At 40.6% G+C, this 9,114-nt stretch overlaps 1 protein-coding gene across 2 annotated transcripts in view; it reads left to right on the forward strand.

The window, feature by feature from the left end:
* Positions 1 to 743: 743 nt before the first annotated feature.
* Positions 744 to 9,114, forward strand: part of LOC107704394 (serine/threonine-protein kinase PAK 7-like) — a 27,108-nt gene continuing 18,737 nt past the window's right edge. For both annotated transcript variants that reach the window (XM_016507314.1, XM_016507315.1), the window contains exon 1: positions 744 to 905. The gene's annotated coding sequence lies outside the window, so the exon portion shown is untranslated. The remainder of the gene's footprint in view (positions 906 to 9,114) is intronic.

The following is a 9,114-nucleotide window of genomic DNA, read 5'->3' on the forward strand; positions in this document are numbered from 1 at the left end:
GTGAAGACCTCGCTCATGAATATTAATTAGAGCGTGCCGACGTTCACTGGTCAGCTTCCAATGGCTTTAGGCCTACTTCACGAATATTAATTACATAATGCAACGTTGCCTTGTTACCGTCCAATGGCGATGGCTTATTTGCCTGAATATTAATTACGCTAACCACAGCAGCTTAGTGAAGCAAAGACATTGCCTTGAATGTTTTAAAAACATACAAATTCTCAACATTTGTGTTGTGTCAAAATTATGGTTGTGTTTTGCGGATATATTGAGACTTATTATTTGAATTTTCTCTCAGAATGAAACGCTTTTAATATGTTTCTACAATTTCCCTGTAGTTCTGCGGTTTTAAAAATATTAGATAATACAGACTTTCCATTATTCTGAATAGTTATAGAATGTTTTTTTTTTTAGTTCTTAGTTCTTCGGTTGTCATACTATAGTATGTCGAATGATATATAGATGCAGACAGATAGAAAAAACTAAAACAGAATATTTTACTTTTTTGTAATTTTGTATAATCATAGGTTAAATGAATACAAGTGAACGCTTCGTTTGTGATTATTAATTCATAAGACAATGTTGACGTTACGTTCTAACCCTCCAGTGAAAAGTCTTACGTATTGAATTGTAAGTGGTCGGTAGTGACGTCGCGCTGCTCTCGTCCAATAGCGAACGCCTGGCTCATGAATATTTATGTTGACGCCTTCGCCATAGTAGCGCGAGCCGCTCGGTGTCAGGTGCCGTGATTCCCAGCAGCCCGGATGTAGCGCGCAGTCTCCAGCATCAGTCCCGGAGAATAACATGACACCGACAACCACATAACACCGTTTTCCCTCCGCAGCGTTCCCGCAGGAGCGGAGCGCACCGCTGACAGGAATGTGACGCGCTTCCCGCCGCAGCAGGTGAGCGATCTTCTTCCCAGTCTTTCCCAGCAACAAGCAGCCGCGCGATTGGACGCGATTCGGCGCTTGTAACGCGGCGTAACGCTTCAGAACAGGGCTGCAACTTCACCGTTCCAGCGGATTCTCGACGCGTCCCGCCGCGGCCTGAGGTGCGTCGCTGTCCTCGGTGCTGAACGCGGCTCGGGTACGCGCATGATGGATTCATGAGAGTAGAAATGATGCGTGTGTGTGTGTGTGTGTGTGTGTGAGTGAGAGTGTGTGTGTGTGTGTGTGTGTGTGTGTGTGAGAGAGAGTGTCTCCTCTGACCAGACGAAACCAGCAGTTCAATTCCAGGCTGCAGCAAAGTCACATTGTGCAGAGGACTCATCTGGTTCCTGTGGTCTTGTCCCGGTGGCCGTCTAGGAGACAAGCTCATCACTGGGGATCTGTATCTGGGGCTCATCTAGTTGTCCTGGTCTCCGCTGACATTCAGGGCTGTAGAGGTCCTCTCTAGGTGCTGATCCACCATCTGATCTGAATACGGACTGGATCTGGTGGCTACGGTGACCTCGGAATAAGAGAGAAACAGACTAATATTAGCGTAGATGCCATTCTTCTAACGATGTAGCAAGTACATCGTAGGGCTGTGCGATATGACGGTTTTTGATCGTGGACTATAAAAATGTCTCCATGATCTGCTTTTGAAGAAATATCGTAGTATCGCGCTACAGCGCACATTCAATCAGCTGCAGTTCTGGCGCCGCTGTCAGCGGTAGAGTTATTCTCACAGGACACTGCACTTATTCACAATCACAAAAGTACATTATTTGCACGTGCTTTAAAGCCTTGCTGGTTAAATGTTTTATTCACGCGTTGGTCTGATGTGCGCTTTTTCTGAGTGCATACACCTGAAGCGCGCACACTAAAAAGCCTGTCAAACAGCGCCTGATTACTGAACTAAGTTATGTTTTGCGCTAATACTGTCAGAACACACAAGGTTTACATATAGACTCAGTTATGTCTAAAATAAAAGTAAACAGTTGAGAGAGAAACGGATGCGTGCAGCTCTTAAAGGGACAGGAGACTAAACATGCAGCCGACTGTCATTAAAGGGATAGTTCACCCTAAAATTTAATTTCTGTCATTATTTACTCACTCACATGTTATCCCAAACCTTTATTAATTTCTTTCTTGTGCTGAACACAAAAGAATATATTTTGAAGAATGTGGGTAACCAAACAGTAGCTGGATCACACTGAATTTTTTGAAGAACGTTGGTAACCAAACAGCTGCTGGTCCACATTGACTTTGATAACAGGAAAAAATACTATGGAAGTCACTGTTTGGTTTTCCACGTTCTTCAAAATCGCATTTATGTTCAGCAGAAGAAAGAAACTCGTTCAGGTTTAAAACAACTTTGGAGTGAGTAAATGATGGTATAACAATAAAACCTTGACAGACAGATGACAGAATTATTATACCTTTAATGTTAATAAAACAACAAAACGCAGAGAAAAATCACTCACTATTCTTGACTGAAAACTTTAATACAGTTGCTTTAATAGGAATCAATCTATATAGTGTTTTATTTTTATATTTTTCATTCAATTTCTTGAATGCTCCCGATAAATACACTTATTGTACCAGAAAAATAAAACACTGTTTGTTTTATTTGTATATTATGTGTTTGTAATGTGTATCTTTGTTCTTATTTTTTAATAACAAAGATAAAATAACGTCAAAGATTTTTATCTTCGCCCACTTTGGCCTAAATATCCGCCATTCTTTATTTATTTATGTATTTTTTGTTAGCTTTGGCTTTGTTTTTATAATAGGGAAATTAGTTTAGCTGTACTGCTCAGACAACTTAGTAACAAAATAGTAAAATAGTAAAACCAACATGACAAAGAATCGTGATAAAACCGTGAATCGTGGTATTTCTAAAAAAAACATTTGTGATATGATATTTTTTCCATATCGCCCACCCCTAGTACATCGGGTGTTATGGGAAGTGTTCCTGGTTCTGGTTGTCCTAATTAATGCAGCCTAACAATCCTTTAACGGATTTAAATATTAGAAACGTATTAGTGTGTTATAGTGTGTGTGTGAGTGTGAGTGTGAGTGTGTGTGTGTGTGTGTGTGTGTGTGTGTGTGTGAGAGAGTTATAGTAAGTGTGTGTGTGTGTGTGTGAGAGTGCGTTATAGTAAGTGTGTGTGTGTGTGTGTGAGAGTGCGTTATAGTAAGTGTGTGTGTGTGTGTGTGAGAGTGCGTTATAGTAAGTGTGTGTGTGTGTGTGTGAGAGTGCGTTATAGTAAGTGTGTGTGTGTGTGTGTGAGAGTGCGTTATAGTAAGTGTGTGTGTGTGTGTGTGTGTGTGTGTGTGAGTGCGTTATAGTAAGTGTGTGTGTGTGTGTGAGAGTGCGTTATAGTAAGTGTGTGTGTGTGTGTGTGTGTGTGTGTGTGAGTGCGTTATAGTAAGTGTGTGTGTCTGTTCTTCGTTGTCATTAATAATGGCCTGATTCCGGTAATTAATCACAACAGCAGCGGTCTGAGATGTGCAGATCCTCTCAGTGTTATGATTATGATAATGTTTGGCAGCCATAGATGTGTCATGACACAGCAGTAAGGAGCTGTTTCTACCTGATCTGACCCTGCAGTGACCTGATGAGCTCAGTTTAGATTATGGCAAAAGTTATTTTGGTCAGTATTGAGAGCATGATTATTTACCACCATTATTCACGGACTTTGGAGGCATGATGCATGTATTGAACTTTTTTTAATCGTGGATTTCCTTGAATTTTCAATGCAATTAAACAGAAAAAAAACTATAAAAATAAATGTAAACATTATATATAATACACACACACACACACATTAAAATAAAATAAAATAAATAAAACAATATTTTAATCTCAATTATCTTGTTTATCTTGTTTTCATAAGCCAAAATCATAATAAAAAAAATAAAGTTTATTTAATCGCCCAGCCCTAGCTCAGGTTCAGTCATTTAGATGCTACTACATATTTCAGATTATTTGAAATAACATGTTGGTTTTAAGTTCGTTAACGTTCCTGTTTGATTGTGTAAGTCAGCGCTGAACGTTCAACACGCATGTTTTAATTCCTAATCACAGAATGCAGAGCCTGAGCTTCTGTCTGACTTTAGAGGCAAGCGTTTTCCACCCAGATGGTGAAACTAGTCACTCATACACTATATCTGCTTCTGTGCAAACTATATTAACCCTTGTGCTGCTGAAAATCCTTTACCAAAGTGGTGTTCTCAGTCAAAAATGAGCGATGTTTTAAAAATAGCGTGTAAAGCTCTCGTTATGCCATATTATCACCAAATCTTGGATTGTCAGCATTTGAAGACAAAACAATAGTTTAATTTTGAAATGACTGTTTTTATTTTTACACATTCCGCTTAAAGGAAGTAGCGTAATGTGCTGCACACTGTGTGTTTGTGGGTTTATAGAGTAACGGCTGATATCGTGATGTCTCATGTGCATCAGAGCAGGAGTAAAGAGTTCTGTGTCATTAGTATAGAGACAATTAAAGAATCGTTAGAGTTAAGTGCTGCTCAATGAGCACAGCAGGTCACAATCGTTCCAGGCCGTTTTGTGCTGGAAATAGCAGTCGGACCCGCTGTGATATGCTTTAGCAAACATCGATGGAGTCCGACTGTTAGAAGATGTGAGGATCACGTCCATCCAGATTAGAGATAACAGATTACAGATTACATATGAAGCAGCTATCGATGCGATGCGATACTATTACGATGCAGTGCGATCCGATTTCGATTCGATTCGACACAATGCAATACGATGCATTGGGGAAAAAATGATGCTATGCACTTCAGATAGTTTGCTTTTATTTCTTTGGTTCAGACAGACAGCCGTGTCAGGACATGCCTCGGTCTTCGTAGTGTTGTTGTGATGCGTCGGCAGTGGTGATAAGAGACAGTTTAGAGAGGAGAAATCAAATATTGTTCACTTTATTAATAGTTTTTACCGCAATGCAAATATGTTAGAAACGATGCATCGTGATATAAATGCCAACTTGTATCCGGTGCTTTTACGCCGATGCACCGAGTGAATCGTGAATCTTACCATCCCTCATCCAGAGATCAAGAGAGTCAATCCTGCTTTATTTGGGTGCTACTGTACGTCATGTTTCCAGCTTCACATTAAAGGAATAGTTCGGCCAAAATTGAAAATGTGCTCACCCTCAGTTCATCCGAGATCAGGATGAGTTTGTTTCTTCATCAGGTATCAGTTAACATCTGGAGAAGACAAAAACTGAGACACATCCAGCATTAAGACATTTTTAACTAAATTATGAGTCCATAATCCATAATAACTCTTTCTCCAGTGAAAAAGTGTTCTGGTGTGAATCAGGAGAGAAATCTGCACAGATCAAGCAGCGTTTAAACAGCTCTAAACAAATATGTGGCTGGATTTTGATGTGAGAGACAACAGCAGATGCAATTTTTCACTGGAGGAAGCGTTATTATGAATTATGAACTTTAGTTAAAAGCATCTTAATACTGGATTAGTTTCAGCTTTTTTGTTCTCCAGATGTTAACTGATGGACTGGAGTGCTGTGGATTACTTGTGGATTATTGTGATGTTTTTATCAGCTGTTTGGACTCTCATTCTGACGGCACCCATTCACTGCAGAGCATCCATTGCTGAGACACTGATGCAATGCTACATTTCTACAAATCTGATGAAGAAACAAACTCATCCTAATCTCGGATGAACTGAGGGTGAACACATCTTCAGCCAGTTCTTATAGTTTAGTGATCTAATCATTTAAAGATGCCTTTTGATCTGAGCCCATTTTGGAGAAGTCATAGTTTTAAAGCTATATCTTCACTGGACTGGATTTGACTGTATGATTATCCAGTGTGTTTGAGCTGATCATCATGGAGCGAACAGTCTGTATTGAGGTCAGTGTCTCGATGCGTGTTTATATGGTCTCAGAAGCATCAGCTGATCCGCTCACAGCTCCGTCACATCTGATTGGTCAGCAGCAGCTCCTTCATCCAATCAGGACGCAGCAGGAGGAGACTCAGTGAGCTGCTCTCCATCACTTCCTCTGGACTTCAGGAAGTTCCTCTCATCATGACACATCCAGTCTGTGGAGCATTGGATTCTTCTAGATGCTCTTGGTTTTGTCGCAGTATCTGGATTAGTTGTGTTTGATTCACAGATCAGGGAAGTGTAGGATTGTGATCCGGACTTGGAGAAGTCATGTGTATTTCTGTAGCTAGTATATCTCTAGTCACTCCCAGATTTTATTAGCTTTTTAATTATTTTATTCCATTTTTATTTTAGTTTTTACTTTAATCTGTATCTAGTAACCACAAATGACGAGTCACGTTCCACAGCTCCTGTGCTCTTGAGATGCTTTTGTTTCTTGCGTCACAGTGCTTTACAGCAGAAACAACATCATTTATACAGTATATCTGCCTATATACATTATTAATCACATCAGCTGATGTGTTCCACCTTCCCATTTTGTCATGACATGTGATATTAATGTAAGAGCATCACGGGAGGTTTCTGAAGTGAATGTCTGATATGCCAGTGTTTGCAGTGGGACTCGCTTTCTGTGTCTCTGCGTCTCGTTTTTAGATGTTCTGTTGTGTTTTATGGTGAGGAACTCAAGAAAGGCTGCAAGGGATTGAACAGCAATGAGCAATGTTTTATTAATTAACATTAACAGATGCATTGCTGAGTTGTTGGTTGATGCATTAGCTGCTGTTAATGTGAAGTATCCTGTATGTAATGCTCCAGCGAGTGTGAGCGAATGAATCCGTTCATAGAAGCGCAGCTGACGGGACGGAGTTTTGAGTCCAGTGCTTGAGTTATAATGGGACGAGCAGCTCAGTAATCACGTCTGTAATCAAAGAGTGATTTATGATCAGCTGCTAGAGATGATGTAATAAACTGCACAAACATTACTCGGAATCCTAAACACACACGCAACATGATGACGCATGAAGAGAAGTGCAGACGCAGATGTTTGCGCCGCGGGGTTCATGAGTTGTTGTGAATGATGTCAGACAGAATTCGGTGCACGTGCACAATGATTTCTGAGTGTTTGAACATCTGCAGGAGTTTATTAGTAGTTATGATGCTCTTGAAGTCACATCAGGACAGCAGATTAAATAGTTTGTCACATTTACGTTTGTCGTTGTTTTGTACTGTACGGATCATTATTGAGGAGCTGTGATCTCAGACAATAAAGCTCAGCAGCTGTTGCTGCTCAAGTTGTTTTTAAGGGTGCTGTATGTAATTTCTTTGACTGCTAAAGCATTAAATACTGTAATATGTTTGCAGATAGAACAAGTAGGAAAGTTAACACACTTCATTCTATGAAAAGCAATGCTACAGCCAGTTATTCTGCTTTTATATGTGTGTTCCGTGTCAGAGTGTCTGTTTGTTTTGGTCAAGCGGCAACCTTCGCTCTCTCTCGTGAAGCCAACACGGAAGTGACTAAAACTGCAATTCATCAACTGGCCGCTAGAGGCTGGCTCCAAAAGAGAGTCAGTCCCATACACTCCCCATGTTAAAATGCCCAACTTTACAGCAGAAAAAAACGTTTACAACCTGGTTCAAAAAGTGGTTTTGGTCTATATAGCCAATTTTGCCCTTCATGACAACTGTGAGGGGGGTACATTTTTTTATAACTCATCCGTTTAAATTATATTAAGCCTTAAAGCTCTGCATAATTAAGGGCGTGGCCACTTGAGTGACAGGTGGATTGCCACTGCCGTCACCACCGTTATTTACCCAATAGTATTTCAACACCCCGCCGGGTTGCCAGTTAGCGGAAAATGCAGTGAAGAGCAGCTATGGCTACCTGACCTAAAAACCCTCGCCATCCATTTAAAAGCTGTATAAAAGGTGGATAAATCAACTCAATGACTTCTAGTGTAAGTCGCGTAATTCCTGTTGCCTTTCCTCGATCTGGCAACCCAGGTGAGAGTGAGTCTGAGGAGGAGCAGGAGAAAGGATTCTCTTCAGTATTATGCATTGGGACTGCAGTACCCATTTCAACCACTAGCTGTCAGTATTACATGCTGCACCTTTAGTCATTGTTTAATTAAAAACAGTAGTGATGCCCAGAAATGAAAATAATGAACTCAATTAATCAAAGTTATTTGGTAATACTTTATTTTGATAGTACACTTTAGACATTCTGCTAACAGTAAGTAACTTTGCAACTACATGTCAACTAGCAGTCATTAGAGTATTAGTAGACTGTCTGCTTAATATCTGCTAACACTTTATTTTATAGGCCAAACACTGTGAGTGAACGAGTGTTGACGTACTGCACTCCGGGCGAGTTACCCACGGCAGATGGGTTATGTGCAATTAAACCGCGGTAAAAATAGCTGACTGCTGTGTGAAGGAGCAGAAGAGCAGATACTGAGCATGATTACAGCACTGATGATGATGATGATGATGATGAAAGAGACAGGAAATGATCTTCAGTAAATCACACGTGTCCTGATCATGTGATGTCACTGATGGGAGCTGCTGCAGGGGTTGATGGGATTATTTACCCATAAACCCCCACCGCATGCCAAGGTTAAAATTAAGTCATGTTCTTCTGCTGTAACAGATGTTAGCTTGAGTTTTTGCAATATTACAAGTCCGTCAGCTCGCCTATGAAATATTATAAATTTTTCTAGCATTTCCCCCTGAACTCCATTTGTAATGTTAGTCATCTAAATGCGTTTTTTCCCAACTTTATTTTTTTTTTCTTTTAAATTTTTGATTCTTGTCTTTTTTTTTAAAATATCATTTATTCATTAGTTGTGGTCAGGGCTGGATTGGTAACCGGGCATACCGGGCATTTTCCCGGTGGGCCGACGCACTTAAGGGGCCGACAGAATATTTTTTTGTTTTTTTGCCGAAAACCATCACGCACGGACAGCGAGCAGCCAGTGGCCCATTGGTTTGTCTCCTGTATTGACAGCGTAAACATCCAATCACAGTGCACTATAGACGGAGCGATGAAGTATTTTGCTCCGCCTAAATAAAGATCGCATCACCCCAACTTCTTCCTCGTCGGCTTCTGCCACGTTTTCACAGCAGATTTATCAAGAACAGGCTTGCTCTGCGGTGAGTGATGCGGGCCAAAGAGCAAGGCAGGAGGAGGAGAAGAGAGTAGTTGAATTGGTGAAGTGCTTGATAGGGACTCGCAGCGGAGGCAGG

This window comes from Sinocyclocheilus anshuiensis, unplaced genomic scaffold, assembly GCF_001515605.1.
Source record: "Sinocyclocheilus anshuiensis isolate Anshui unplaced genomic scaffold, SAMN03320099.WGS_v1.1 scaffold1115, whole genome shotgun sequence".
NCBI lineage: Eukaryota > Metazoa > Chordata > Actinopteri > Cypriniformes > Cyprinidae > Sinocyclocheilus > Sinocyclocheilus anshuiensis.